The sequence below is a fragment of the Lissotriton vulgaris genome, chromosome 1_1 (genome assembly GCF_964263255.1).
Source record: "Lissotriton vulgaris chromosome 1_1, aLisVul1.2, whole genome shotgun sequence".
NCBI lineage: Eukaryota > Metazoa > Chordata > Amphibia > Caudata > Salamandridae > Lissotriton > Lissotriton vulgaris.
The window spans coordinates 839604052-839630269 of NC_141685.1; the positions used below are offsets into that span (position 1 = coordinate 839604052).

The 26218-nt window shown below is 46.7% G+C and overlaps 1 pseudogene; it reads right to left on the reverse strand.

Annotated features, from left to right (window-relative positions):
* The window catches only part of LOC147747992 (uncharacterized), a 33619-nt pseudogene extending 14920 nt beyond the window's left edge, over window positions 1-18699 (reverse strand).
* Window positions 18700-26218: the final 7519 nt, after the last annotated feature.

A 26218-nucleotide genomic window follows, 5' to 3' on the forward strand; every position in this document is an offset into this window, starting at 1 on the left:
CGGGAAGCATCCCGAGAAGGGGAAGGGTCCCGCACCCCGTGCCCGGCTCCCGTGCGAGCGTTTGAGGGGGGAGCAGGTCGCACCCCGGGAGATCTTCAGCCCGGAGGAGGTGGCCGCACTAATTTTTTATGTTCAGCGCCGCCTCCCCAGGACCATCATGGCAGGCGGCAGGATCGGTAGCGGGTACGGGATCCGGGAGCGCCGGAAGCGGTGGGAGAAGGTGTGCCGGGCCATGTACCACCACTCTCGGGTCCGGCGCACCTACAACCAGGCCACCCACCGCTGGACGGATGTCCTGGACCGTGAACGCGATCTGCTCGACCTGCTTGGCCTTGAGATCCCCGGGCTTGGTGAGTAGTAGTAGCTATTTCTTTTCTACTCTGTTTTCTCCTGCTCTGTGTGTTATTATATTGCAAATTTTTGTTTTTTACCAAGAGCAATAATGCTGCTGATTACATTGTAGGTAAATTATATTTCAAAATCTTCTGTGCATTTCAGGGGCACTGCTCTCCTTCTCAGTAGTGTTGCTACTATGCTTATTTGTTTTCGATGTTGTGTTCATTTCATTGGCCTGTGAAATTATGTATGAGTGTAGTTTAAAGAACTGCGTAATGCTAGACACTAAGGTTCAGATTTTTAATTACCGGCGCATCCCTGCAAAGTAGCAGGGATGCGCCAGTAATTGTGCGCCACGCCACCACCACCCATGGTGCGCCGTATTTAGAATGCGGCGCACCATGGGCCCAAAACGTCACCAAAGCGTTACGCATCTGTGCCGTAAAGGCGGCGCATTGCTGGAGTTGCGTCGCAACGATGGCGCAGCTCCATGGATGCTCTGGGATGCCCTATCTCCCCAATGCTGCGTCAAGCCGTACGTCTACTTCAAGCAGGCGCAGGGTTTGAGTCACGCATCATTGTCCTTAAAGTGACTGATTGAAATCTTGTAGATTTCCCTCAGCCACTTTTAGGATACGTTCCTGCGCAGGAACGCCCTCCCTTGCGCCGGAACGCCCCCTGATGGCGCAGGGCTTTACAACGTGATGCATCTCCCATATGCGTCACGTTGTTAATATACGCCACACCATTGCGCCTCTTTTGTTCTGCCGCTGCGTCACAAAAGTCACGCAACAATGGAGCAAAAGAGCCGCAAGGGGCTTCTAAATCAGCCCCTACAGACTCAAGTCCAGTCCTTCCTTTGTACACATGGGGAGACAAGAAGAAATAGTGGTGGTGGATTGATAGTTTGAGTATTTTAATGACTGGTTAATGTAGTAGGAAACTTTAGTGTTGTCGCTGATCTGCAATCACTATGGACTTTGTCTGTCACTTCGCGTGCTGCGGACTGCTGCCTGCCAATCCTAGGCAAACCTTTTTAGTACTTTGTTTAGTGAGTTGCAGCAGAGCACTCCAATTTGACGGTCCGCAAATCAAGCAATACTAATAACGTAGTAAACCACATGAGATCGGTCAATATATCCAGTGGAATAGTTGTCTATTTGCTATTTCGCCAAAATATTTTGTTATTGTTCTTTTCAAATGTTTGATTTGGTTGACAAATATCATCCATGTTTTCTGGTCTTTCTTTCTTTCATGTTGTACATCAGCTCCCCCCAGGGGCAAGAGGACACAGGAGGAGGAGGAGGGTGCTGTTCAGGATGCAGGCCAGGATCGGGCAGGCGAGGGCTCCTTTGCTGGCCCCAGTAAGTTTTAATTTGAATATAGAGTACCTATTTTTTCCTAGCGTTTCTCATTCGATTTTTTCTAAATCGTCTTTGATCTTCTTGTAGACTGGATCTAAATTCTTATCCTGCCTCGACTATGACTCCCTGTGGTATTACTAGATTATTCTTATTAGTCTGTCTGTGTAGCTAACTAAGATTGCACATTTGGCAATTCCATTGGACTCCCATTCTAGTCAGCAATAGCTCTATGCACTGAGTGCAGTCCTCTGGGATTGTCCATAATGTCTTTTCAAGTCTTCTAAATGTTTATGCTTTGACAATTGCCAACAATAAAAAGGTGAATGACCACCAAGAAAGAATAAGATACTACTTTACTTTTGGTTTGGATAGTAGGACAATCCATTCTACTACTGTTGCAGGGACAAATCTGCACAAACAGAACTATGGACACTAAATAATGCATTGCTTAGCTTATCAATTATAATAGGTGCTGTTAGACTTTCCACATACCTCAGTGATAACAGACTTTGTAGTTGAACCCCCAATCTCCTTACTGACTAGATAGTGTGGCAGAGTCATTTAGCTCCCAAAGTCACCGATGATTGATCCCCAATGATGATTAGATTATCCAACGCAGGACAAGAGTACGGAGTCAGAGTCAAGAAGTGTCAGAGGCACGGACTCATGCTTGCAAAAATTCCAAAACCTTTAGCTCATCCACTCTAGTCTCGAGGACCAAAAACCACAGAGTCTATTTAAGTTTAAAAGCTTTATTAAAAGTAAACACATTTATTAAAATCAAGTTTGTGATAAAACTAAACGTTTAACTGAAAATGGAAAAGTGCTTAGTGCTGATGATTAATTGGACACATTTCGTGTGGTCGAGCCGAGCTCTCACCTGGTTTGAACTTGATCCTGCTCGTGTTCTTAGAAGTCAAGCTTCTGTCTGTTAGGAGAAAAAGTGGTGTGTGTTAAAAATAAAAAGAAAGCATTCATCAGTTGTGCCAAAAAGTGCAGCAAGACAACAGCCTTCCCAGGAAAAAGGGACATTTTTACTTTAGAGTAGACAGTCACAAATTATTACATTGTATTCTGTTTTTTTCACATTTCTTTATTCCTCCTAGACCAAATATTATATAGTAGTGAGTGGTGTATTCTAACATTCTTAAATGTACTTTGTAGATGGAACATCTGGTGGCGGGGCCAGCGCGGAGGTGGTGGTATTGGACGAGGGGAACAACTCTGGGGAGGAGGCGGTGCAAGTGCTGGACGTGCCTGTGAGGGTTAACACGGTGGTGGCGGGCCGAGGTAAGCTATATATTCCTTACTTATTGAGATTGAAGACTGCAGAGTGTGCTTTCTGCACGGGTGTATTATAAATCAACCAGGTAGTAGCCTCCTCTAAATGTACTTCGACTTAGCTGTGAAGTTTTTGGCGAGAAGAATACCAATCAGATCTGAGATGAACTTGATGGATGGGATGAACGAAAAGCGAAAGAAGGGTGTAAGTAAGTGTGGAAGGACGAGAAATTTAATGATGACTGGCAAAGAAGAATGATATGTGTTTGCTTGGTCCCCGAGGTGGCTGGGAAGGAAAGAATATGGTATGGTGCATGGCTGGGTGAATGATGAAGCAAGGATGGGTGGAAGGAGAACAGCCTGGGTGGGTGAAACAGAAACTGTATGTGTGAATATACTTTGAATGGATGGATGCCTGGATCATGGTACTATCTGACTCTTAGATAGCATATGTGTATCTAGAGAGAGTAGACGGTCACTGGATGAACTAAGTGTTACTTTGAAGCGCATGTAACACCGCACCCGCACGTCCGTTCCAGTGTAGGAAAGGCAAGGAAAAGAAGTTGTAATTTTGTCCAAATACTACCATGAATAGTAGCAGTAGTTTGTATTGCAACTGCAAGCACAGCATATATCCGGTTATTACGGTGGACACTCCTTACCTCTCTTAATAACTTTAGTTTAGTAGTAGTACGTCATTCATGTGTGGGTGTATCACTGTTCACTCAATAATAAGCAAAGCACCTAAAGTATCCCATATGTCATCAAATACATCCCATGTGAAGTGATAGATAATCAGATTATTTAGCTTCTTCATTTTCCTTTTCTAGTACTCATTTGCACTGTAGGGTGAAAGCTAAATTAATTAAGCAGTAGCCCTTTTAACAGAGTATTCTCAGTGCCACCCATAATAGAAAAGTAAGAGCTTCACCACCTGCATGTACTGGACCGGTACAGTAACGCAAGTCTGTCTCACTCATCATGGTGTGCGTCTGTATTTCTCGGGTGCAAGTTCACTGCGCTGGCATTATGCCGGCTTGCATAAGATAATGTACCAATTTTCCTAAACAAGAGAGAAGAAGAAGAATAAGACTGGTGTACTGTCATAGTCGACTGTAATGGAAGTCCATAGTGCTCGTAGAATTTGTTCCTTAAACTCCCACTAATGTTAGAGCAAGGATGAAGAAGTCGGAGGTTAGATAGATACTTTCCTCAATAGTTATGTACTGTGCTTTCAATTTGCTACTTGTACTGTGACACAACTTTCTGCTCAATCATTTTGTGTTAATCTTAAGGAGCATTGGTTACAGACTATGTCTTTCTTTCTTCATATAGTTGCTCCTTCCAAATCAAACAGACCATCAAGGAGGGAGCTGGCTCGAATGGCCCGGCAATGGAGGCCGGATGCCACTGTCGCCGAATATCGGCGGCTGGTGGCCCTGGAGGAGGAGGACACCGGTACAACAACAACATCCACTGGGACAGCTGCATCCTCCTCCGTGCCCCCACGGGCTGCCAGCCAGCACAGTGCTCCAGCGGAACGGAGCCGGGCTACCAAAGCCAACCGCCACCGCCGAGCAGCAAAGACAGCAGCTGCCCCGCACAGGAGTTGCAAGGCACGCCAGCGCCGCTTATGCCTCACAGTGTCCTACCTGGAGCAGGAGGTCCTAACCTATAAGAACTTGGTGGAGGGCCTCCGCTTCGACCATGCCACCCTCCGCAAGGAGTATGATGCCCTGGCCGCTAAAGTCAATAGCACCCTGCCGTAGTGTCCCTTGCCCCTTTTTTAGAGACTTTTGGGGGGTGGGAATTGGGAGTTGGGTTGTTTTGGGGACTTTTGAAGGACAATCGTTGGGGTTAGGGAGGGTCTTGTGGGAGATTATTTTGTTAGGGCTACAAAAATATACTTTTTGAAACTTTATCTGACCATACCTGTTTTTTACTGCTTTTGAGTCTGGTGGGTGGGGGTTTAACAGTAAGTTTGTTTTCCTGAAGAGTCCTAGGACTTTAGTAGTACTACCGTCAATCTCTCGTCTCTCCTAATACTCCATTATGCTACCTCCAACCAAACGCTTATCTTACCTGTAATTTGTGTTTGAAAGTAGGGCTAGGCCCAGGGCTGGCTCCACGGGAAATGGCGATTAAGAATGGCAATCCTGGGCGGATGAAATGTCCTCCTCATTGCGGTGGTACTAGTGGTGTGACACAGTGGCAGTTGCATGCCTATGGAAAAAAAGAAAATGAAACCTGGTTTGTCCTTACTGTAGCATTACAACGGTACGATAGAGAATATAGCAGGTGACAGTACACTAGAACAGTGCCACAATGTAGCCTAACAAATGGTAAAGTATTGAAAGTATAACTTGTACTTGTGTTGGATTTCTTTGACATTGGCTACTACTACAAGAAATAGTACTGAAGCTGAGTAAGTCTAGAATATATCCTCGGATTCCTTCACCATCCTGTTGCTATGACCTTATCCTCCCCAGCAAGTGTGTGGAATTATTGATGTCATTTAGTCACACATCAAGCAAAACCACACAGCCCGGGGGAAGAGGGTTAGGGTTTGGAAAATGGATGGGAATGGGGGGTTCTTTTTGGGTAGGTTTTGTTGAGAGAAGAAAAAAAAAGCACAGCATGGACAAGCAATAATTGAAGATAAAGAAATCTTTGGGTACAAAGCTAACCATAAATCTTTTAAGTGACATAAAGGAAGTGCATGCACTACTGCATGCATTGTTACTGAAAAGTAAGTAGTACTAGAATGCGACAGTACAGGGCTGCAGCGTTTTCACTTGCCTATCTCTGCACTCAGAGAAACACTTCTTACATTAAATTTGGTTTAAAAAATAGCCGAAGTAAAACCTATAGAATGGCTGTAGGGATCAATTTAGAAGCAGAGAGAGATCCAAGAAATGCAGTCACACTCATAGAAGAAAACAGTGGATACTGTATCTGTATGTTGTTGTAGTTGTCATGTTGAATTTAGTAAGTAAGTTGCATGCAGCAAACAATTCCTCTTATTAGCGGCACTCCTCCATTCCAGCTGACGCTTCGTCCATCAATGTTGGTGACCAGAAGACACCCTGTCCACTGCCTGCCTGGTGGATGCTGAATTGCGGCTCGCTAATGTGAAGCCTGACTCCATCCTTTTTTTCCCATTGGACAGACTGAAACCCGGCCTGTAATTATTGAACGAAAAACAGGACGTGATATTACAACAACACTGATAAATAAATATAAGGTATGTACGCTGTGTAGTGCAAAAAGTCACACTTTGATTTTCCTAATAGACAGTACAATATTTTTGAAAGTGCGTACTCTGTCTGAGTCACCTTTTGAAGGATAAATAAGTATGGGCAAATTAATTTATCGGATCTTTCCCCTCAAGCTAGGTGTACTGTAAACTGTGTTTTAGAACAAAATTAGACCTTCCCAGCAGTGCTCCCACCCAGACCCTTACTAAAGCCAGTCGCAAAAATGTAGAAGACCCCCAATCATATCTCAAAAAACAAGGCCTAGCAGAAAACTGGTGACAAAACGTACTTTGAAAGTAAAAGTAGGCCCTAATACCCCCTTACCCACCGTGGATTGTATTCAAACCACTTGCAAGCAAGCAAAAGTATCCATAGCCAGCATCGCTCCAGGACTCGAAAACCCCCCACCCAAACACATGCAATAGAAATACTGCTAACCCTAACGAGCCCTAAGTTAAGAATAGTGGCAAAGGCTTTCTTTAACTATGCCAAATCCCCCCTTTCTCACCATGGATTTTCTTCAAATGACTTGCAACCAAAATTACACATTCTCACGAGTGCTCTAAGACCCCAGAACTCAGTTGCAAAAATCTAGAACACCCCGAAACACATGCAATCCTGCTGCTAGGGCTAACCCTAACGAACCCTAAGTTACAAAAAGTGCCAAAAGGCTTTTCCTTATGGATGTTGTCCAAACCACTTCTATCCGGTATTAGACCTTCCCAGGAATGCCCCAAGACCCGCCAACCCACCCGCAAAAAAGCACAACACAACACTCCCAAACAGCCAAAAAGGAAAATCTCATACTTACAATATTTCTCGGCCTTCGGTCCAAACACGCTGTGCAGCTAGGTCATAACTCCCGTTTTCCACCACGGATTTCCTGAAAAGCAAATGCAATCAAGATTAGACTCTCTCAGCAGTGCTCCCAGACCCCAAAACTTACCCACAAATACCCGGAACCCCCCCAAAGAGCACCTCAAGGGCAAGCAAGTCAGCAAAAACACACAAAAAATTCCGCCTCCGATTTGGTCCAAACCACTTTTATCCGGTATTAGAGCTTCCCAGCAATGGCCCCAGAGACGTCAACCCAGGAGAAAACTCGTAGAAGACCCCCAAACAGCCAAAAAGCAAAAGTACAAAAATGGGGACCTAGCCATTTCCGTGCCAATTTCCAAAATCACTCCGCGCGCGGTCGGCAGCTAGGCCCTAACTCCCCTCTGCCACCATGGGTTTGCTTCAAACCTCTTGCAAACTAAAGTATCCATAGCCAGCAGTGCTCCCAGACCCCGAAACCCACCCACAAACACCAGGAAGCTCCCCAAACAGGCCCCCAAAAACGCTACATTGAGCAAAATGTCAGAAATAGCAACAACAAAAAATCTGCATGGATTTTGTCCAAACAACTTCTATCCGGTATTAGACCTTCCCAGGAATGCCCCAAGACCCACCAACCCACCCGCAAAAAGCACAACACCCCCAAACAGCCAAAAAGGAAAATGTCATACTTACAATATTTCTCGGCCTTCGGTCCAAACGCGCTGTGCAGCTAGGTCATAACTCCCGTTTTCCACCACGGATTTCCTGAAAAGCAAATGCAATCAAGATTAGACTGTCCCAGCAGTGCTCCCAGACCCCAAAACTTACCCACAAACACCCGGAACCCCCCCAAAGAGCACCTCAAGGGCAAGCAAGTCAGCAAAAACACAAAAAAAATTCCGCCTCCGATTTGGTCCAAACCACTTTTATCCGGTATTAGAGCTTCCCAGCAATGGCCCCAGAGACGTCAACCCAGGAGAAAACTCGTAGAAGACCCCCAAACAGCCAAAAAGCAAAAGTATAAAAATGGGGACTTAGCCATTTCCGTGCCAATTTCCAAAATCACTCCGCGCGCGGTCGGCAGCTAGGCCCTAACTCCCCTCTGCCACCATGGGTTTGCTTCAAACCTCTTGCAAACTAAAGTATCCATAGCCAGCAGTGCTCCCAGACCCCGAAACCCACCCACAAACACCAGGAAGCTCCCCAAACAGGCCCCCAAAAACGCTACATTGAGCAAAATGTCAGAAATAGCAACAACAAAAAATCTGCATGGATTTTGTCCAAACAACTTCTATCCGGTATTAGACCTTCCCAGGAATGCCCCAAGACCCACCAACCCACCCGCAAAAAAGCACAACACCCCCAAACAGCCAAAAAGGAAAATGTCATACTTACAATATTTCTCGGCCTTCGGTCCAAACGCGCTGTGCAGCTAGGTCATAACTCCCATTTTCCACCACGGATTTCCTGAAAAGCAAATGCAATCAAGATTAGACTGTCCCAGCAGTGCTCCCAGAACCCAAACGTCACCCACAAAGACCCGGAACCCCCCCAAAGAGCACCTCAAAGGCAAGCAAGTCAGCAAAAACACAAAAACATTTCCACCTCCGATTTGGTCCAAACCACTTTTATCCGGTATTAGAGCTTCCCAGCAATGGCCCCAGAGCCGTCAACCCAGGCGAAAACTAGTAGAAGACCCCCAAACAGCCAAAAAGCAAAAGTACAAAAATGGGGACTTAGCCATTTCCGTGCCAATTTCCAAAATCACTCCGCGCGCGGTCGGCAGCTAGGCCCTAACTCCCCTCTGCCACCATGGGTTTGCTTCAAACCTCTTGCAAACTAAAGTATCCATAGCCAGCAGTGCTCCCAGACCCCGAAACCCACCCACAAACACCAGGAAGCCCCCCAAACAGGCCCCCGAAAACGCTACATTGAGCAAAATGTCAGAAATAGCAACAACAAAAAATCTGCATGGATTTTGTCCAAACAACTTCTATCCGGTATTAGACCTTCCCAGGAATGCCCCAAGACCCACCAACCCACCCGCAAAAAAGCACCACACCCCCAAACAGCCAAAAAGGAAAATGTCATACTTACAATATTTCTCGGCCTTCGGTCCAAACGCGCTGTGCAGCTAGGTCATAACTCCTGTTTTCCACCACGGATTTCCTGAAAAGCAAATGCAATCAAGATTAGACTGTCCCAGCAGTGCTCCCAGACCCCAAAACTCACCCACAAACACCCGGAACCCCCCCAAAGAGCACCTCAAAGCTAAGCAAGTCAGCAAAAATGCAAAAAAAATTCCGCCTCAGATTTGGTCCAAACCACTTTTATCCGGTATTAGAGCTTCCCAGCAATGGCCCCAGAGCCGTCAACTCACCCGCAAAGAAGTAGAACACCCCCACAAGTGCTGAGCCTTCCTTCATTGGGCGTAATCCAGCCCTCTGCTTTGAGGGAAATAGGAGTCTGGAGGAGGAGGATAGAGGAGCATGTTCTTCTGAACTTGTGAACCTGAGGAATGCAGACTGCGGCACCTTCAAATCAATAAGCAAACAAGTGAAGACAGTTCTGCTGATGGGCTTGTTTTTGTGATTAGGTGATTAAAGTTTGAAGTAAATTAACTGTGCAAAACAAAGAAAGACAGACACACAGGAATAAAAGTGAATAAGGACGAAAAAGAAAGTTATTGATTCATTGTCTCATTTTCAGGGCTCGGTGTCAGGGAATAAGAATAAGAGTTTGTCATCATACTCTGCGTATTCAGGCAGGGTGAAGTCAGTGTCACCGAACAAAGAACAAATTTCCTCATCTACGTTGCTGTCCTCCTCGTCTTCATGCGGCGTGCTTTCTCGTACTTTGTAATCTGGTGGTATGAGGTGCTGATTCATCTTGATCATTGTTAACCTCTCCACATTTTTGGGCGAGAGGAGGCTCCGCTTGGGAGTTACAATGCCACCAGCAGCACTGAAAACACGTTCAGAAGACACGCTTGCGAGTGGCCAAGACAAGTAGTTTATAGCCAGGTTGGAGAGCTGTGGCCACAATTCTTTTTTCCCATGCCAATACGCCAATGGGTCAGCATTAACATAGACCTCTGTTGAGTCATTCAGATAGTCCTGCACCATCGACTCAAGGTCCTCCAAGGTTCCTCCACTTTGCTTACTTTTTGCTGTGACCTTTTGAGAACCAAACCCAAGCCAAGTTAGCCAATCCTCTTCAGCATCCAATGTTACTGTTGTGTCTGGTGCAGATGATCCGGTTGCCGGTGTCTTTAACAGCTGAGAGGTCACTTGTGCCACAGCCACAGGTGCAGAAGTGGATTGTTTTGACTGGGGATGGCCTGCTGATGCTGATGCTGATGTACTGCCTTTTCCTTCAATGAGCTGCCGTTCTCTTTCAAACCTCTTGGCTGACAAGGCTAGCCAACGTTTGTACTTTGTAACATCTTCATCAGCAAAAAGAAAGAATGCTCGGCCTGCCAGCGCCTTTTTGTAGCGTGGATCCAGAAAAGTAGCACAAATGTAATGCTGTTCTGAGTGGATCATTTTAAGACGTTCATCACCACGTAGGCGCTCTAATAATTTCTCCGCCAAAACAAAAGGGTCTTGGTTTTTTTCATCTTTTTGAAACACAGAAGACACCGCCTTCAGTTGGTGCTCCAGCATGCACAACAATGGGATAGCTTTTCCCAAATTACAGTCCTCCTTGCTGACTGCACGCGTGAAGATCTCAAAAGGACGAAGCATGTCTGTCAGGCTTTTAACTAGGTCCCATTGCGCCGCATCCATCCTCAGGTCCTTGTGAGCTGTACCCTGTTTTAAGAAATAGTGATCGAGTACCGTATACTGCTCATACAGACGCTCAAGCATGTAGAAGGTTGAGTTCCAACGTGTTGGCACCTCCTGGATGAGTGCTTTCACTGGCATTCGACGTTCATGTAGCAGGCTCCTCAGATGCTTCCGGGCCTTAAAAGAATGGTTGAAATGGTTGCACATTTTTCGGCAGGTGGCCACTACCTCGCACGCTGGACTGTCTTCATCACTCAAGAATTTTTTAACAACCAGGTTTATACAGTGCGCCAAACACGGCACTCTGAAATAGTCACCCAGCTCCATGGCCTTAACTACATTGGCGCCATTATCCGTGGAAACATCACCAATCTGGCGTTTTTTTGGGGACAGCCAGTGAAAGACCTTTGTGTTAAACTCATCCAAAATGTTTTGTGCTGTGTGACGTTTCTCCAAGCCAAACATGGCTAGTGTTGCATGTTTCCGAGCAGCTTTAAAAACTTGGTCCGGGTCAACACCTGTGTTTAGCTTTGCTTTAACCCCTGAAAAAGAGACCCAGTGTGCAGTGATGCACATGTAATCAGCGCCTGCGCCACTGGTCCACATGTCTGTTGTCAGATGTATAGTGTGAACAGCAGTCTTCTGCAAAGCTGCCCCAATCACCTCCAGCACATCTTCATGTAGTGCTGGAACAGCAACTCTGGCAAAATAGAACCGGCTAGGAACCTTCCATTTAGGGCAGAGCGCTGCCACTAATTCTAGAAAACCAACCCCTTCTACAAAAGAAAAAGGGAGAAGGTCCAGAGCTAGCATTTTAGCCATCTTAGTGTTATACAGACGCGTCAGTGGGTGGTTGCGTTCATATGGCGCGTCTGAAAAAAGCATGTTTCTAATGTTGCCCTGGACCAAGCATTTACGGGATGATGATGATGATTTCTTTGACCCAGTTACGCTCGCTGATGAACTTTTTCGCATTGGTGTCTCACTCTCTCCCACACTCTTAGTGTGGCTCACATGGGGTGTGCTGCTGACAGGGGTTCTGGGTGTAAGTGAAGTGTTTGACACGTCTTCTTCCTCCTCGTCATCATCAGATGAAACATCAACGTTTTCTTGACTTGCAAATCGGGCTTCCTTGATCTCCTTTAGGTGCGCAAACCATTGGACAGTGTGCTGTCTCTCAAGATGACCTCTCTGGCCTCCGGTACCATAGTTGGTACCAAACTTACCACGACTAACTGCATGCTTACAAATGCTACAAATGGCGAGGTTTTCCTTTTTTGGGCAAACACTAAAGAAGTCCCAAACTGCGGACTTCAAATGTCTTTGGGGGCCGGAGGAGGCGGCGATACTGGTGGTGGTGGTCCTGCTGCTAATGCCAGATGAAGTGGAGGATGTGGATTGCCAAACTTTAGTACGTTTTGCACTTTCACCCCCACTAATTGAGGTCGAGGTGGATGGAGGTCCCTTCTGGCGAGGAAGAAATATGGAAGCGGTACGTGTTGGTGTACTAGTTAACTCCAATGATTGTGGTGTTTCTTCCATTGCCTCCTCGACAACATCATCACGCTCAGCAGCTTCTCGGGCTAGGGTCAAAATGTCTGTTTGCTGCATGCCCGCTGGGGCTGCAGTGACCTTTATGATGACTGGGTCGTCGTCGTGACAGTCTTCATCAGCAGCAGTATCCGCCACTTCTTGTTGAGCCTCATCACACTCCATAACTATGAGTTTTTCGACGACCTTCCTTTTACGCTTAACTACCTTTGTCAGATCATGGTGTGCCTTACTCTCAGACGGCAGTGATGGTTCCCAATTTAGATCCGTATCATCAGAAGGAGGTGGGTTTGAAGAAGATGTAGACACCACCCTTGATCTTTTTCTTGCTAGGGATGTGGAAGACAATGAATGATCATCAGGAGGAGTGGCTTCCTCAAATGATACCTCGGCTTGATTGTCGATTTCCTGATGTGCCCCTACTTTGGGAGGAACAACTATTGTGGGCACTTGTGACCCTCCATGCACCTCTGCTTGCGCATCTCCTTGCGCTGCCTCTCCTTCCACATGTACTTGGGCTTGTACTTGCACATGTGGTTGTTGTTGCGGCTGTGGTTGTTCAACACTCGTCAGATGAGTTACAACAACCTGTGTTGTTTGAGGGACATTGCTGCTACTTTCTTGCGATGAGCCAACATCACTGGTCGATGGTGATTGAACAAGTACACTGGCTGCCTCTGCAGCACTCAAGGGCTTGGACTTAAGTTGGCGAACTTGGCGTGGTGGTGGTGGTGGCACTGAGCCCAATGGAGCGGGGATGCTGCTCCCAGCTTGGTCCCCAGCAGATCCCGCTGCTGCTGCTGGCGTACTTTTTTTTTACTCCCCAAAAATTTGGCGGGCGGCACACCAGTCTCCTTGGTAACTTGCTTCTTCTGCTCCTTACTGGCAACTTTCTTGCTAGAGGAGCTACGGGGAACTTTTTTTGGGGCCATCTTCTTCAGAGCAGGTCAGAACAGCAGGCCGCAGTTGCACGAGTTGCAGAGTTGTCTGTGGCCAGACGTGACGTCGCGTGACGTTATGCTGCACACACACACCGCTGCAGGACTTCTTCCTGGCACTGGTGGTTCTCTTGAGTCTTGTGCACCTAAAAGCAATAGAAGACAGAGGAACATCAGTTCAGTTATACACCCCAAAAAAACGAAAATCACAGAAATATCAGCGCCATTCCAGGCCCTCCATGATGTTTAAATTCAAGACACCCCACAGAAAGACTATGCCCATGCATCACTCACTACCCCTGGGCATAAAGGTTGAAAGCTAGGCAAAATGGTTGCAGACCTAAGAACACTGCCTGCATTCAAAATGGCCCCCTGCCTCCCAGCACATGGCCAGGGCCTGCCTGTAGCAGCACTCAAAATGGCCCCCACCCACATGGCCTGTCCCCATGAACACCCCAAAAAATCGAAAAACACTGAAAAATCAGCACAATCCCATGCCATCCATGCCCTCCATGATGTATAAATTCAAGACACCCCACAGAAAGACTAGGCAGAGCACCACTCACTACCCCTGGTGAAAAGGCCACAACAACAGCCCAAAAAAACGAAAATCACAGAAAAATCAGCACAATCCTAAGCCATCCAGGCCCTCCATGATGTTTAAATTCAAGACACCCCACAGAAGGACTAGGCCCATGCATCACTCACTACCCCTGGGCATAAAGGTTGAAAGCTAGGCAAAATGGTTGCAGACCTAAGAACACTGCCTGCATTCAAAATGGTCCCCTGCCTCCCAGCACATGGCCAGGGCCTGCCTGTAGCAGCACTCAAAATGGCCCCCACCCACATGGCCTGTCCCCATGAACACCCCAAAAAATCGAAAAAAACAGAAAAATCAGCACAATCCCATGCCATCCATGCCCTCCATGATGTTTAAATTCAAGACACCCCACAGAAAGACTAGGCTCATGCACCACTCACTACCCCTGGTGAAAAGGCCACAACAACAGCCCAAAAAAACGAAAATCACAGAAAAATCAGCACAATCCCAAGCCATCCAGGCCCTCCATGATGTTTAAATTCAAGACACCCCACAGAAAGACTAGGCCCATGCATCACTCACTACCCCTGGGCATAAAGGTTGAAAGCTAGGGAAAATGGTTGCAGACCTAAGAACACTGCCTGCATTCAAAATGGCCCCCTGCCTCCCAGCACATGACCAGGGCCTGTCTGTAGCAGCACTCAAAATGGCCCCCACCCACATGGCCTGTCCCCATGAACACCCTAAAAAATCGAAAAACACAGAAAAATCAGCACAATCCCATGCCATCCATGCCCTCCATGATGTTTAAATACAAGACACCCCACAGAAAGACTAGGCTCATGCACCACTCACTACCCCTGGTGAAAAGGCCACAACAGCAGCCCAAAAAAAACGAAAATCACAGAAAAATCAGCACAATCCCAAGCCATCCAGGCCCTCCATGATGTTTAAATTCAAGACACCCCACAGAAAGACTAGGCCCATGCATCACTCACTACCCCTGGGCATAAAGGTTGAAAGCTAGGCAAAATGGTAGCAGACCAAAGAACACTGCCTGCATTCAAAATGGCCCCCTGCCTCCCAGCACATGGCCAGGGCCTGCCTGTAGCAGCACTCAAAATGGCCCCCACCCACATGGCCTGTCCCCATAAAAACCCCAAAAAATCGAAAAACACAGAAAAATCAGCACAATCCCATGCCATCCATGCCCTCCATGATGTATAAATTCAAGACACCCCACAGAAAGACTAGGCTCATGCACCACTCACTACCCCTGGTGAAAAGGCCACAACAACAGCCCAAAAAAACGAAAATCACAGAAAAATCAGCACAATCCCAAGCCATCCAGGCCCTCCATGATGTTTAAATTCAAGACACCCCACAGAAAGACTCAGTCCACCCACCACTGAGTACCCCTGGGCAAAAGGCCCCAAAACAGCCCAAAAATCGAAAATTCCAAAATTGTAGTTGCAGCAACTGTAATGGCCCAAACAAACTTACTTGTGAAATTTCTAATCCAAAAGTGATCCAAAGAAAGTCAAAAAGGCCTCAAATCCAAATATCCAGCAGCATCCACAAAAAGTAATCCTTCCAGGTGAAGAATCCGAATGAAAGTGACCATGCAATAAGATCTACATTGGGCAATCTACACAACAAATAAAAAAACGTATCCTACAACATAAATCACGGGTTAAATGCAAAATACAAGGTGCCCCCTTAGTACAACACTTTCAGGACATGAACCACACTGAAAAGGATATACGATGGACAGTACTAGGAGTAGTGGAAGGTACGAGTACAGAAGAAATAGAGATGAAATTGAATAGATTGGAGGCAAGATTTATTGAGAAATACCACACAGCGTCTAATGGGTTGAATGACAGAGATGAGATATGGGCATTGTTACAATGAAGGCTGATGTTGACATGATATATCTGTTGTAAATATTTTGTAAATATAAAGAAGAAAAGACTGCATGTGTATAAACTGTAAAGAGTGGAGGCATCCTGTACGGCCTATAAGGTATAAACATATGGTTATATATACATATTTTTGTATTTATATTATTTAAACAGAAATCAGGTTCTATAATTTCTATATTTACTATCTTTGGTCAATTATTATGGCACTGAGATGAAGGCGTGAGAGCAACATGGTGGTTCACCTTTATATATCTATATAGATAGGCTAATAAATTTTATATAAAGGGAATTAGCTATATAGTCCTCTTTTTGTGTCCCTGTAAAAACGAGTGAGACAACATATAGTACTGCCTCTAATTTGGGATGAAACATACTTCAGCAATATTATGGAGAAAACACGCTTTGTAGTCCGCTTTTTATGTCTAGAGACGAGAGAGTGGGAAGCCCGCCTTATGTGCCTAAAGACGAGAGAGTGAGAAGACAGAGAAGTCCTTTCTCAGTTTCGATGAAAGTAGGCTTTTTTAACTCTAGTTCCGTACCACGTGATCTGCCGACCGACATGGTTGAACGATAACCTCAAAACGAGAGAAGAGAGGGGACACGGCTAAAAGTAATGCTATACAGGTATGTGTAACCCACGCCGGCAATCTAACTCGGTTGAGGATAAGTAAGAGAATAGTTTTCCACCACCTTTTCTTTAGAGACCCTGACTCTAGATATGTTCCTTTTCACAGAACGGTGGTCGTTGTGGAGGATATAGAGTGCCCCAACGTTTAAAACACAAAAAACTGAAGGTAAATTTTGCAACTAAGGGGCGAGCTTTTAGATTCTATCCATCGGGTCTTTGAATATATACTGCATTTCTTTTGTAGAGTTCGAACCTAAAGTCCGGTTGTGAAAGTAGTTGTACTCGAAGGACAACTAAGTCCAAGATTAGTCTGGAGACAACATTAGGTAAATCCTTGATCTACTTGGTATCACACTATTTTTATCTCGAGAGAATACAGTTAGTAATGTTTGGCATTGTTTTTGTTAACAGCGCACCCTTTCTAGGTGCTTACCCGGCCATTCTTCATGCCCCGCTGTGAAAATAAGTTTGATGGTAATTAGTAAACTTCCATTATATTGGTCTATATAATAGTTTCTATTCACAACCATTTTTAAAGGACTGCATGTGTTATGGGTCACTTGAACACATTTTTCATTTAGTGAACCACATATGGGTGTTTAGTGTAATTGATCACAGGATGCCTGTATACTCTAAAAGATTGGAATAATTGCAATGTATATGTATTGATACATGGTGGAACAGTAAGATATGAAAGAGTATAGAAGGAACGTGCGAAGAAAAGGAAATATATATCTTTGATATTTATTTCATGAATCCCTGATATTTTTATTTTTATTTTTTTATTATTTTGCTTTGATTGTACATAATGTAAATATAATTTCCTAATTGTAGATGGACCATGGAAAGCCCATGTCCTGATGAGGCCCATAGTCAGAGGGCTGAAACGCGTCGACAGTTCTACAAGGACACCCCATATGAAATTATAAAAAGTGTTGGTAAAATAAACAAAAGAGAGTACACAAAAATATTGAGGGAGAAGTATTGTACCTTGTGCACTCCATTGTTTTAAGGGTGATCTGTGTTTGAAGGAATGCCATTTATAATCTGACAAAGCATCCTTTCCTTGTAAATGTATAGGGCAAAAAAGGTCCAACAAGTGATTTGACCAACAATGTATAATATGTGTGTATGTATAGTATGTATTTTGTGTATATATTTATGTAATTTTTTGTATATTTGTTTGTAGATGGACAAAAAAGACAGTACTTAAAGCATAGGAAAAATGAAAAAATAAATTTGATATATGCTTTGAAAAATAATTGTGTGATTAAGTGTGCTGGACGACACTTGGTTATAGGCAGTTTTTGAAAAATAGATACATTTATTTTTCTGTATGAGTTATTGACGGTAGGACTAATTTATGTTTTTCCTGCTATAAATAGAGTGAGTATTGATCCCCTGGCATCATAGTTTTTTTTTTTTCGACAGCACATGAAGAAAGCACTGGGAGGAGCCTGCTGGACAGGAACAGGAAGTTGGAGACTGTGGGGCACTTCCTTCCTCCCCCCCCAAAAATTGACTCCTTGCAAAAAAAAGTGCAGGCAAATGTCAACCTGAGAAGTTATTCTGAAAAAAATCATCATTTCCAGAAGGTTTATGCTGCTTGCTGGTGGATTTCTTGTGCAGAATTGCAAATTTTGTATTTTCGTGAGTGCGAGATTGTTGCTGCCCGCCGCATCTACAAGTTCGCAATTGCGAACTCCCGCGATACGTGATCACGGCGTACTCGCGTTGACAAACTCTCGCTGTGCAAGGTGGCAAGCCGCGATGACGTAATCGCGCTCGCCAAACTCCCGCGGGATCCCGCAGCAAGATCCAAAATGGCGCAGCACTCGCAAAATATCAAGAAAAACAACTCGGCATACGCTGAATGACGGTAAGTGAACGCCGCGCGCCGCAAAATTGTATCACCAAGAAAAAAAAATCCGCTGCGTGCAAATTTGCGGATTTTCGGTAAATTCGCGAGCGTTCGCAGATTGCGAATTTACTGAAAATCCGCGAGCGGAACGGATTTTCCGCCCATGCTTAATCACAGGATACCAAAGCATTCTCCTGTGTTCCTCCCTCTCCAGTAACATCTTCTGAGTCAACATGTTTGGCCTCCCACCAGGCCCTTAGAGCTTTCCGAAACTCTTCCTTGTTAGAACTGCCCTTCACTGGGCATCCAAGCTGCTTGCAGAATTGCTTTAGCTGCTCCTTTCTGTAGATGAGCAACTCCTGAATTTCAAATTCCACTTCTGCTACTTCGCTCACAGCTTTCTGAGACATGATGCTTCCTAGACTTTCAAAAATAGGTTTCACCAAAAAGAAAAATATTGTGCAACCTGTGCTGCTAAACTAGACTAGTGATGTACAAGAAATCACTGCAGGCCAAGTGCAAATATTAGTTCAAAATCCACACCGCTGTCCAACAATGTTAGATCTGGGGGTCTCTAATTGGCAGAGGTAAGTACCTTAGACCAAGTAGGGACCCTTGCTTCTAGTCAGGGTGAAGGAGTACACACAGTAGATAACCCCTGCTCCCCCTCTAGGTAGCTTGGCGCGAGCAGGCAGGCTTATCCCCCAGGCAATGTGTGTAATAAATGCACTTAACACAACAATAATCCCCAATCCACCACAAACTAAGACCGCACAGGTAAGTATATTTATAAAAATATATCTTTATCTATTTGCAGCAGTAAAAATCAACAATATACGATAATCACTTTCTTAGGAAAATGTTGCACTTAATCTTAATGGTTGCTCGTAATTAGGAAGTTCTTATCATTAAAGAAAAATAGTCTCAAGTCTCTAGCATCAGTAATAATGCTAATGCTCCTAAAATGCCCTTAATATGCAATGTTCAAATAATGCCCGCGTGTGATTTACTTCTGAAATCCTACCTTCACTTCTATTGCGCCCACACAATGCGAGCGTGCCTCACCAGGGGGTTCGGGCGCACCGCGCCGATCAGAACAGACTTGCTTCAGCCCCAGGCACTCTCAGCGCGTCTCACCGTGGATCTTCGCACCTTCGCGACAGCAATGCAGACTTTCTCTCTGCCCCGGCCGGTCCCAGCAGCCCTCCGCCCGCTCTCAGGTCCTCGGGAAGCGGCGGGGAGCTGACTCGGCGCTCCAGCGCAGGGACGCAGGCCGGGGGCAGAGATCACACACACGGGATCCCTCGGCGAGGTCGGGTCAGTCTTCCCCGGCTTCATGGTGGCTTCCTGAAGGTCCCGGTCCCGCCAACCAATCCTGTCGCGGCTCCACAGAGGAGCCTCCGGATGACGTCATGCAGCTTCCAGGAGTCAGCCACTCGCAGCGCGGCTCCTGGAACAGGCCCCTATGACGCGGGGTGACTCGACCAATCGGAGCGCGGCTCTCGGGGGAAGGCCTACGGCAAAGGGCCAATCAGAGCGCGGCTCTCCTCGTGGCTCGGCCAATCAGGTCGCGGCCTCTTCGTGGTTGTCTCTGTAGCTCCGGGAACATTCGGGTCAGTTTCAGGCCCCCGGGCCGCAGCGGTGTATTGCGGGCAGATGACTTTAATGCGCCCAAGGACAGTAGGGCGATCTGAATATCGCGAATCCCCCACAAGGATTCCTTCGTCCTGGAAATGCTTTCGGGCGCACTACCACCACTTCCCACGTGCCGATGAGCACTGTAGGAAGGTGGATATCTGACTATGGTTACCCCCAAACTTTTTGCCTGGTGTTTAGCTGGTTTTCGACATAGTTGGCATGGGATCCTGCTATTCAGGGCCCCAGGCTGATTGCTCTCTCCTTAAAATGGACTCCATGTACCTTAGGTGCATACCCAATTGGAACTGGTTCACCTTATAGGCCCCTGTAACAGTGTACCATATGTACCCTCGGCATAGGTGTAGCCAAGGCCTACCAGGGGCTGCAGCATGTATTGTGCCACCCCTGGCCTGGCCTCCATATTTTGACACAACTGGCTGATCACTCAGCTGGGGTAAGTTGGTGTAATCACCTCTTGCTTAGATATAGTATCCATATATCTAACCTTATCTGGACACATGTTAACCTATAAGCCATTCCTATGGAAGGCCCCTGCAATCCTGGGGGCAGAGTGCGTGGTTTCATGTGAGATGGTGCTCTAGCATGAGCTGAGCCTGTCTGCAGCTGTCGGGAACAACTCCCTTAGCTGTTCCGGGATATTGCCATACCATATACTCTTAAGTGCATTATAATCCTCGCGGTTATATGCTAACTTTGGTTTGGCTTTATCAAAACATGTCGAGTAAGGTGTCATACGATTTGGAATACTATCCCCTCGACAGTTCTGTCAACAGGGATAGCATTCCACCCTTCTAGAGGGACACGACATGTACATAGCCTTAACCCCAGTTAAAGTTAACCAGAGCCTCAGCATCACAAAATGGATGCTGCCACCACAGACACAAGTCTGACCTCCTGCTGCTGGGAGTCCTTCCAGCGAGGGAGGCTTGGACAAAGGGTTTCCTGCCTTGGGAGGTGCGAGCACCACCCCAGACAGGATTTTGTGTATTGGGTAGGACAGGGCTGAATAGAATCAGACATGCCCGGGGCACACAAGGTGTCCTCGTGCATAAGCCAGTCCAAACCGGTCCTGAGACTTTCCAGACCCAGGCCTGGCGATGAGCTGGACAAAGGAAAGGGGGTGTAACCGCCCCCCTTCCTGGTCCCACCCAGAGGAGGGATCTAGCAGGTGATCCACCCCTTAGATTGGGAATAAGAGTGGGAGCAGTGCCATAGCACCTCAGATCATCCTGAAATCAACTTAAAACTAAGAAGACACCAGACTTCGACATTCTGCTGCACAGAAGACTGAAGAGCATCTCCCTTGTGGCCTAGGAGGGGCCACCCTGTGAACACAGGCACCATCCAGCAACTCGACCTCTGCTTTGCCGCCGCCTCCCGCTAGAGCCCTAGCCCAGAGCCTGCTGAGACCCAGACTTCCAGACTTCTCACCACTCGACCCACAGTCCTTGCAAAGAAGGGACCCGTGGAGGCACCGAGAGACGTGGGACCGGACATCTCTGAAGACTCCCGAAAAGATGACTGCACAGTACCCGAGGCACCCTCAACACTGTGCTTTGGGGATTGAGAAGCCCCACAACCGAGCAGCCCTTGCACCAAAGATCAGCCCCCCAGCATCTCCACGATCTGCGTGGGGCCCTTTTGCATTGTGCCACTCGACGCACCATCCCGGCCAATTGCCACGTGGTCAGCGGCCATCTTGGCAACAAAACCTACAATCTATACTGCGGGTCTGATTGCTCCAGACTTGCCCTCGCTCCTGTAAAAAGGAGCACCCGCTCTGACCTTGCCGGTCCGAGTGATAAGTCTTTTTCACTTCCTGCGTGGCTTGCATTAGCCAAGGCCTGTTTGCTTCGATCAAGAAGCCGACATTGCCAGCAGCTAGAGCCTTTGAAATACAGCTCGTGACCGACGCCTAGACGTCCTCGACCTCTTCGTGTCCACGTGGCTGCAGAGATAATCTACACCTCATCGCCTGTTTGCACCCGACATCGCCTGGTTCCATCCTGGTTCCGCCGTAGTCACTGGCTAGTCACTTTGAACATTGTCCCCTCTGCTTTCAGGTCTTCACTACTTCAGATCCACCCTTGGATCCACCAGAACTCTTCACATCGAGCCGCCTGCAGCATCTTCAGCTCCAAGCACCATCGACCTGCGTGACGAAACCCGACACTACTTCGCACCTGTGTACCCGCTTCCTGTGGGTGAGGTAACTCAGCAACGCCGGTCTTCCTACACTGGTACACACCTCTAGTGTCTGTGTCTAAAGTTTCATTCCTCTAGGTCACTCGGAAGGTTCCTTATTAACTAACTTTGCAACTTTTACGCACCATTGACTTAACATTGGTATATGCGTGCACTTTCCGCACTGCACCCGAGTCCCGCGGGCCTTTCCCGACTTCATCACTGTTAGTCCCCAACAGCTCCAGTGATTCCCCAGGCCCTAGGCCTACTTCATTTCAGCTAGGTGGTTCTTATACCACTATTTTAGTATATGGTTTAGGTGGCCCCTAGGGCTCATCCATATTGTGCAACTTTTGTATATTTAAACTGTGTTTTGTTTTAACGCATTTGCTTCTGTGCTCATAAAGAGTATAGGGGAATTTGTAGTAAATAAATCTATATATATTTTCAATATATATCTGTGTGGTGTCCTTTCATTTGGTATTCAAGGGGATTGTGTATGGTAAAACAGCTCGCTTCACATGCCTTTACAGAGTTTAGCCTAAGACTGCTTTGTCCACGCTACTAGGATAGCTGGTCTATAAGGTTGACTTACAACCAATCATCATAAGGGTTGCTGGGCATGGTACAAGGTGATCACTAGAACTAGTGTGCATCATATACCAGGCCAACTTCTCACATTGATGGCAGCGGTGGGATTTGAGCTTGCTGTTGTTTTACCATTACAATCTTTGAGATTATCATTTGAAAGATCATACAGGTACCTGCTAGGTACATATAAAACAAGACTAGTATACTTAAGTTCTAGTATACTGAACTTAGTTGTTATAGAGGATAGGGAGTAGCACACCCTGACTACAACTACTAGATAGGTTTAGTAGGTAAACACCAGTGTAGGTAGATTGCAACATATCCACCCACACTAGAGCAATGTCTGGAGCAGAGGGTTCCGCTGGGAATGTCTCTGTTGAGAGTGACCCTCCAAGGGCACCATCCAAATTTGCTATATTCTCCTTTAAGGAACTAAGGCAGCTTTGTGCCTTAAGAGGTCTTAGGACAGGGCCAACCCCTACTACAGACCACCTTAGAGAGCTTTTAGACCAGTCTGAAGCTCTAAAGACCTCTAAAGCAGACCCCACAGGGAATGCTGAAGGAGGCTCTCTCACTGAAGATGACAATACTGATACCCCTGTACCCATAGTCCAGGTAGATGAGGGTGACCAAGTCACTGGAGATATTCAGCCTGATGAGGAGGAAGAAGAAGAGGAGACAGAAGGGGGGAGCAGTGACTCTGACGATGGTAGAAATAGTCAGGTGCCAGCCAGCCGGCTTACCCAGGCTAACTTAAGTGTATTTGGGACTGAAGTGAGGATGCCCTTACCCAGACACCCAAGTGGATTTAACCAGGAGCATAGGAGGAGGAGGAATCACTCAGGTGAATCCAATACTTCCCAGGCTTCTAGAGATTCTCATGGTCACTCCGGAAGAGGGATGACTAGCCCTCAGAGAAGGGAACATGAGGCCAAAATGAGAGAGGCTGAGCTTAGGATCCAGAAGCAAGAATTAGAAGTTGCCCTGGCCCAAGAGAAGCTTGCTAGAGCAAGACAGCCTAGAGAGAGTGGATTAGGATCCACTGGTGGCAGCACTACCCCTAAGGATAAAGACAGGTCTTTTGATACCAGAAACCTGAGTAAGATTGTGCCCCCCTACAAAGCTGGGGATGGTATCCACAAATGGATGACTGCACTTGAGAGAGCCTGCAGAGTACAGCAGATCCCTCAGGAGCAGTGAGCAGCAATCTTGTGGCTCTCCTTTGAAGGTAGAGGCCGAGACAGACTCCTCACAGTTAGTGATGTGGATTCTAGAAACTACCTGGTCCTGAAGAGTGCTCTGATTGATGGGTTAGGCTTAACCACTGAACAGTACAGGTTAATGTTCAGAGATACCCAGAAGAGACAGACTCAGGACTGGTCTGAATTTGTTGAATGTGCCACTAAGGCTCTGGAGGGCTGGTTGCTGGGAAGTAAGGTTACTGACTATACAGGATCGTATAATTTAATTATGAGCAAGCAAATCTTAAGTAATTGTCAAAATCAGCTTCTACATCAGCACCTGGTTGACTCTGATCTGACCTCTCCACGTGAATTGGGTAAGAGGGCAGACAAATGGGTCAGAACCAGGGTCAGGCCTAAGAACCAGGGTGGTGACCAAAAGAAAGAGACTACCAAGCCTCAAGAGAAAGGTGGGGATAAATCCAAAGAGAAGACTTCCCCATGGCCCCAAAACTCCAATGGAAAGGGTGGGCCTCAGAACACTTCCTCTACAGAGAAAAAGCCTTACTGCCATGCCTGTAAACAGGTTGGACATTGGAAATCAGACAGCTGTTGTCCAAAGAATGGTAATAAGGAAAATATGCCACCAGGTAAAGCTCCAACACCTCCTGTCACTGTCAGCAGTGGTCCCCCAGGTGGTGGGAGCACCCCCAAGAATTTGGGTGGGTTTACTTTCGGAGCTCAGGTGGATTCTGGCCTAACCAGGTCTCCTACCTCAGATACTCTTGTCTATGAAACTGGCATGGGGTTTGCCAATTTCACTTCTTGCCCAAACACTTTGAGCAAGTATAGACAGGAGCCCCTCATCAATGGCTTGAAAGTTGAGGCCTTCAGAGACACAGGGGCTAGCATCACCATGGTGGCTGAATGTCTAGTCCCTCAAGACAACTTTTACCTGATGCCATATATCAGGTGACAAACATTGATGGAATAGAAACCAAACATCCCATGGCAGTAGTCAATCTTAGCTGGGGAGGTGTCACTGGCCCAAAGAGAGTGGCAGTGTCAGCAAACTTGCCTGTAGATTGCCTACTTGGTAATGATTTGGAAATCTCAGCCTGGGCTGAGGTTGAACAGAAAACCCATTCTATAATGGTAAATCTCCATGGAAAGGTTAGTGGGGCTGTAATGGCTACAGCCCCAATCTAAGATGTCCTTCCTGAAAAGGTTGGGAGGGCTGAGCAAACCTCAGCCCCATCTTTAGCTAACTTCCCTCCTGAAAAGAGTAGCTGAGCTGTTATGATAACAGCTCATACCCAAACTGAGTCTCCTCCTGAAAAGGTTGGTGGGGCTGTGATGGCCACAGCCCAAACTCACACAGATATGTGTGTTGTGAAGCCTGAAATGATGGATCACTCCACCCAAACTGAGAGCATGAAGGAGGAAGAGAAATCTCCCCCTCACCAGACATTAGGAGAGGATCAGCCTCCTCAGGGAACTGATCTTACCCCTGATGAAGGAACTGTCCCAGAGGTTGTTAGGCCTAGCCTGACAGAGCCTCTGATGACAATGGACCCTTCTCGGGTGGGACCCAGTCTGGAGCAGGTAACCTGCCCCTCTCTACCTTGGCTTAGTCCGCCCAGGGCTGCAGAGGACAAGAAGGACAGTGAGACCCAAAGGGCCCCCTGTCAAATAAAGCACACCCATCAACAGATTAGGGGCACCAAAATGAGTAGCCCTAGTGAGATTAAAACTTTAAAAACTCCTGAGGGAGCCCCCTTAAAAGTAGTTAGGGATCTCCCACAGATGGATTCTGTTGGGCACAGCCAAACCTGGGACCATAAGGGCCCAAACCTGAACTGTCCCTCCAGTAAGCCAAACAAAGGGACCCAGCCTCCAGCTTTAGGTAGCCAGAGGTTGACCCTGAGAGCACAGTGCGACTCAGTCAAAGAAAGAAAGGCACACATGGTGGAGATTGATTGGAGGAAGTTGAGTCCTACAGAGGAATCTCACTTCAGTACTCCATCCCAACACCAACCTTTAACTTTGCAAAGACACACCACAGTTAGAGATTCCCTATGGTGGAGACCCTCAGATACCCTTAGGGTGAGGGATTGCTTAGTGGACCATGAGACAGGGGGTAACCAAGCCAGAGCTGGTACTTCCTTATATGGCCATTAGGCAATACAGGCTTACCTGGTCAAGGATAGCCTTATCTCCTTTCGTTTGGGGGGGGGGGGGGTTGTGTAGGAAGGTGGATATCTGACTATGGTTACCCCCAAACTTTTTGTCTAGTGTTTAGCTGGTTTTTGAC